We start from the raw sequence: 5,073 nt of genomic DNA on the forward strand, positions 1-5,073 counted from the left end.
GTAAAGAATCTGATACTTTAGAAATAAGAAGAACAGAGCATTCCAGGCCCAGGCCTGCAGGCAAGAAAAGGTAAGGACAAAAAGAAAGCCATAAACATGGGCACCCAATAAGGGAAAATGAAAGTGGTCATGATCTGGTTGTAGAGGTAAACTAGAAGCAGAGTACATGGGGGTATACAGGTCATATGAAACAATATGAATTTTATTCTAAAAGTATAGGTAGTAAATGCTTTAGAAATTGAATGCAGAGCAGAGCTCCAAAATAGCAGTGAAAGATAAAAAAGATCTCCTAAGTGATCAATGCAAAGAAATAGAGGAAAACAATAGAATGGGAAACACTAGCGATAGCTTCAAGAAAATCAGAGATACCAAGGGAACATTTCAGGCAAAGATGGGCTCAATGAGGGACAGAAAAGGTATGGACCTAACAGAAGCAGAAGATATTAAGAAGAGGTGGCAAGAATAAACAGAACTATACAAAAAAGATCTTCATGACCCAGATAATGATGATGGTGTGATCACTCACCTAGAGCCAGACATCCTGGAATGGAAGGTCAAGTGGGGCTTAGGAAGAATCACTATGAGCAAAGCTGGTGGAGGTGATGGAATTCCAGCTGAGCTACTTCAAATCCTAAAAGATGATGCTGTGAAAGTGCTGCACTCAATATGTCAGCAAATTTGGAAAACTCAGCCATGGCCAGAAGACTGGAAAAGGTTAGTTTTCATTCCAATTCCAAAGAAAGGCAATGCCAAAAATGTTCAAATTACCTCACAACTGCACTCATTTCACATGCTACCAAAGTAATGCTCAAAATTCTCCAAGGTAGGCTTCAACAGTACATGAACCGAGAACTTCCAGATATTCAAGCTGGATTTAGAAAAGGCAGAAGAACTGGAGATCAAATTGCCAACATCCATTGGATCGTAGAAAAATAAACAGAATTCCAGAAAAATATCTACTTCTGCTTCATGGACTATGCTAAAGCCTTTGACTGTGTGGATCCCAACAAACTGTGGAAAATTCTTAAAGAGATAGGAATACCAAACTACCTTTCCTGCCCTCCTGAGAAACCTGTAAGGAAGTTAAGAAGCAACAATTAGAACCTAACATGGAACAAATTGGGAAAGGACTATGTCAAGGTTGTATATTGTAACCCTGCTTATTTAACTTATGTGCAGAATGCATCATGCAAAATGCTGGGCTGGATGAATAATAAGCCAGAATCAAGATTGCCAGGAGAGATATCAATAACCTCAGATATGAAGATGATACCACCCTATGACAGAAAGCAAAGAAGAACTAAAGAGCTGCTTGCTGAAGGTGAAAGAAGAGTGATAAAGGTGGCTTAAAACTCAACATTCAAAACATGAAGATCATGGCATCTGGTCCCAATGGCATGGCAACTTCAATGGCAAATGGATGGGGAAACAATGGAAACAGTGACAGGCTTTATTTTCTTGGGCTCCAAAATCACTTTAGATGGTGACTACAGCCATGAAATTAAAAGACACTTGCTCCTTAAAGAAAAGCTATGACAAACCTAGATAGCATATTAAAAAGCAGAGACATCACTTTGCCAACAAAGGTCCATATAGTCAAAGCTTATTCTAGTGGTCAGTATGGATCTAAGATTTGAACCATAAAGAAAGCTGAGTGCCGAAGAACTGATGCTTTTGAGATGTGATGTTGGAGAAGACTATAGAAAGTCCTCTTGAGAATTCTTTGGACAGCAAGATCAAACCTGTCCATCCTAAAGGAAATCAATTCTGAATATTCACTGGAAGGACTGATGCTGAAGCTGAAACTCCAATACTTTGGTCACCTGATGTGAAGAGCCAACTAATTAGGAAGGACCCTGATGCTGGGAAAGATTTAAGGCAGGAGAAGGGGACGAAAGAGGATAAGACAGTTGGATGGCATCACTGACTGAATAGACATGTTTGAGCTAGCTGCAGGAGATGGTGAAGGGCAGGGAAGCCTGGTGTGCTGCAGTCCAAGCAGTCACAATGAGTCAGACATGACTGAGTGACTGAATAACATCAGTAGGTAGTGTTGACATGCATGTGTGTTGTGTGGTAGTGGTGGTTATGATCTTACTAACCTTATGGAAGAAAATTACACTAACTGCTATATAGTAACAAACTGGAGCAGCACACTAGAAGAAGCAGTGCAACTAGATAAAAGCCACCTGAATTAGCTCAGATATGAGATAGTTGTTTAAACCAAAGTTGACGAGTGGATATCAATATAGTAGACAGATTCAAGTTATACACCAGATATAGAGCCAATAAATTCTGTTAAATTCTATTAAGGGGGTTTAGAAAAAGATAATAGTCAAGCATGGGTTTCCCAGATTGCACAGTGGTGAAGAATCTGCCAACCAATGCAAGAGATGCAAGAGACACAGATTCAATCCCTGCGTCAGGAAGATCCCCTGGAGGAGGAAATGGCAGCCCACTCCAGTGTTCATGCCTGGATAACTCCATAGGAACAAAGAATCCTGGCGGGCTATAATCCATGAGCTCACAAAGAGTCCAACATGACTGAGTGATTGAACATGGATACACGATAATCAAGGATACTTGCTACAATTCTGGCTTGATTAACTGAGTAAACAGTGGTGACAGTTACTGACATGGAAAAGACTGGAAGGAATAATTTGGGGGGAAAGTATCAAATGTTCTATTTTTAATCCATAAAATTTTAAGTACTTGTTAATTGAGATACCAAATTAGAAGTTAGATATATTAATATCAGTTTGAATTGAGGAGAAAGTTCTTGGCCAAAGGTATACAATTGAGGGTCATCATTTTATAAGTAGTATTTAAAACCATGAGGATGGATGAAATCTCCTAGTGAACAAGAGTAGAGAGGAAAGAAGAAGCACGACTAAGGCCTAGGACAAGTCAATCTTAACAGAATGTGCAGAGGGGGAACAAACATCAGAGGAGCAGGGAAGGAGTGGTCAGTTCAGGGGGAAAAAAAAAAACAGAAGAGAATGGCATTTAGTTTGTAACTAAGAAACTTCCTTGAGATTTCCTTTTTTTTTTTTTTTTTTTTACTTTCTTTTACTTTACAATACTGTATTCGTTTTGCCATACATTGACATGAATCCACCACAGGTGTACATGTGTTCCCAAACATGAACCCGCCTCCCACCTCCCTCCCCATAACATCTCTCTGGGTCATCCCCGTGCACCAGCCCCTAGCGTTCCGTATTGAGATTTTCAATGGCTTTTTTCTATGACTTAGATTTTGATTTCACTGTTCCTGCTGCTCACAATCCCAAATACAGAGTCTGGTCTGATAGAAAAGCATGAATTTTAGTTTAGACTACATTAGAAAAAGGCTAATTTAAGTACTCTTTATCACTGTAGCTGAATTTTGGCAGTCTACTTAAATTCTCTGAAGCCACACTCTTCATCTATAAGATAGAGGAGGAAAACCAGATGACTGAGAGGATTAAAACAGGTAATATATGACAAGCCCTTAAAACAGTGCTTGGAATAGGAAAAGCACTATTTATCATTGAGTAAAGATAATGTTATCTGAATTTTTATCATTTCTCAAAACCCCTCTTCCATACTACTGACCATAACTATTGGAACTTGATCACTGTCACAGGGAAAAATACTACTATGACAACAAAAATAAAATAATTTATTGAAATAAAGGACCAAGATATACAAATGAGAGAAGCATACATAAAGTTTACATAAAAGAATATGAAGGGACATTTACTTATGGATCATGCATAAACCTATTAAAATGTTTCTAAAACAAAATAAAGAGGCATAAAAGGAGGAGGAAGAAGACAAGAGAAAAATTGCATTGATTTTTCAGGGAACTGTATCTCAAAATATTTGTAAATAAAAACTTTTATTTGTTCCATGAAAAAGAAAACATAAATAAGAAATTTAAAGAATACATAAAAGGCTACCTTTGTAACTTTAGATAAAACAAGTTTTGAAAGGTTGTGGTATAAGTATAGAGTGACTCAAGAAAGATGGCACTCAAGGAATGTGTCTATTATTGGCAGAAACAGATTTATCACCAAATTTAGGTCTTATAGGAAGACTTTGGCAATAGTCATCAACACAGTTCTATAAGTGAAGAGAAAAGATTGACTCAATGACAAAAGGTCTATTGATTACTGTGTTTAAGAAAGAGCAGGGCAAGACTCCAGAAATTGAAAGCTGTTAACACTATTGAATTGAGACCATAAAATATTTGTGGAGATTCTACTGCAAAGACAAATGGTTACATCCACCACAATGATATGTGAGATCCAAATCTGTGCAATAAAAGGAAAATGGCTGAGTGCCTAGTCTCTTCCATAGAGTTAGTAGAACACACTGCAAGGGTAAGCTAGTTCAGTTACCAAGTAATCCTACATTAGGTAGTCATTGGGCTTCCCTGGTGGCTCAGAGGTTAAAGCATCTGCCTGGAATGCAGGAGACCTGGGTTCAATCCCTGGGTTGGGAAGATCCCCTGGAGAAGGAAATGGCAACCCACTCCAGTACTCTTGCCTGGAGAATCCCATGGAGGGAGGAGCCTGGTGGACTATAGTCCATGGGGTCACAAAGAGTCGAACCCGACTGAGCGAATTCACTTCACTTCACTTTTACTAAAGACAACAGCCTATATATTCAGTGATAATATACATATAAGGGTAGCCATCTAAATGTAGGAGATATATGAGAATAGTATTTACAATGTGATTGGTAATCCAATGAAAAATGCATGTCCATGACACATAGAGATGCATTGCTATAGGCTTCTACTGTACACCGTGTCAATAGGTGGAGATACATATCTTTTTACATGGCACCATTCTTAAATGATTGTGGAATGCCATTGATAAAGACATTATAATACTGATGTCTATTATAGACATTTGGTTGCCACTATTCTTTTTGAATTATAGATATTCTCTATGACCTCAATTGCTTATCCAGAGGTGGGTTCATAATCATTACTTGCAATTCTTTAATGCCCAGATGAATACTAGTCTAGAAAACAAGGGCCATTACTAGCCTACAGTGTGAGTTCCAGTGTTCTCCTATAGTCAG

General features: G+C 38.3%; 1 non-coding gene across 1 annotated transcript; it reads left to right on the forward strand.

Annotated features, from left to right (window-relative positions):
- The first annotated feature begins 4,414 nt into the window (after positions 1 to 4,414).
- Positions 4,415 to 4,486, forward strand: TRNAS-GGA (transfer RNA serine (anticodon GGA)). The gene has a single exon. It is a non-coding gene; the product is annotated as a tRNA-Ser (tRNA).
- Positions 4,487 to 5,073: the final 587 nt, after the last annotated feature.

Source organism: Budorcas taxicolor, chromosome 8 (assembly GCF_023091745.1).
Source record: "Budorcas taxicolor isolate Tak-1 chromosome 8, Takin1.1, whole genome shotgun sequence".
NCBI classification, from domain to species: domain Eukaryota; kingdom Metazoa; phylum Chordata; class Mammalia; order Artiodactyla; family Bovidae; genus Budorcas; species Budorcas taxicolor.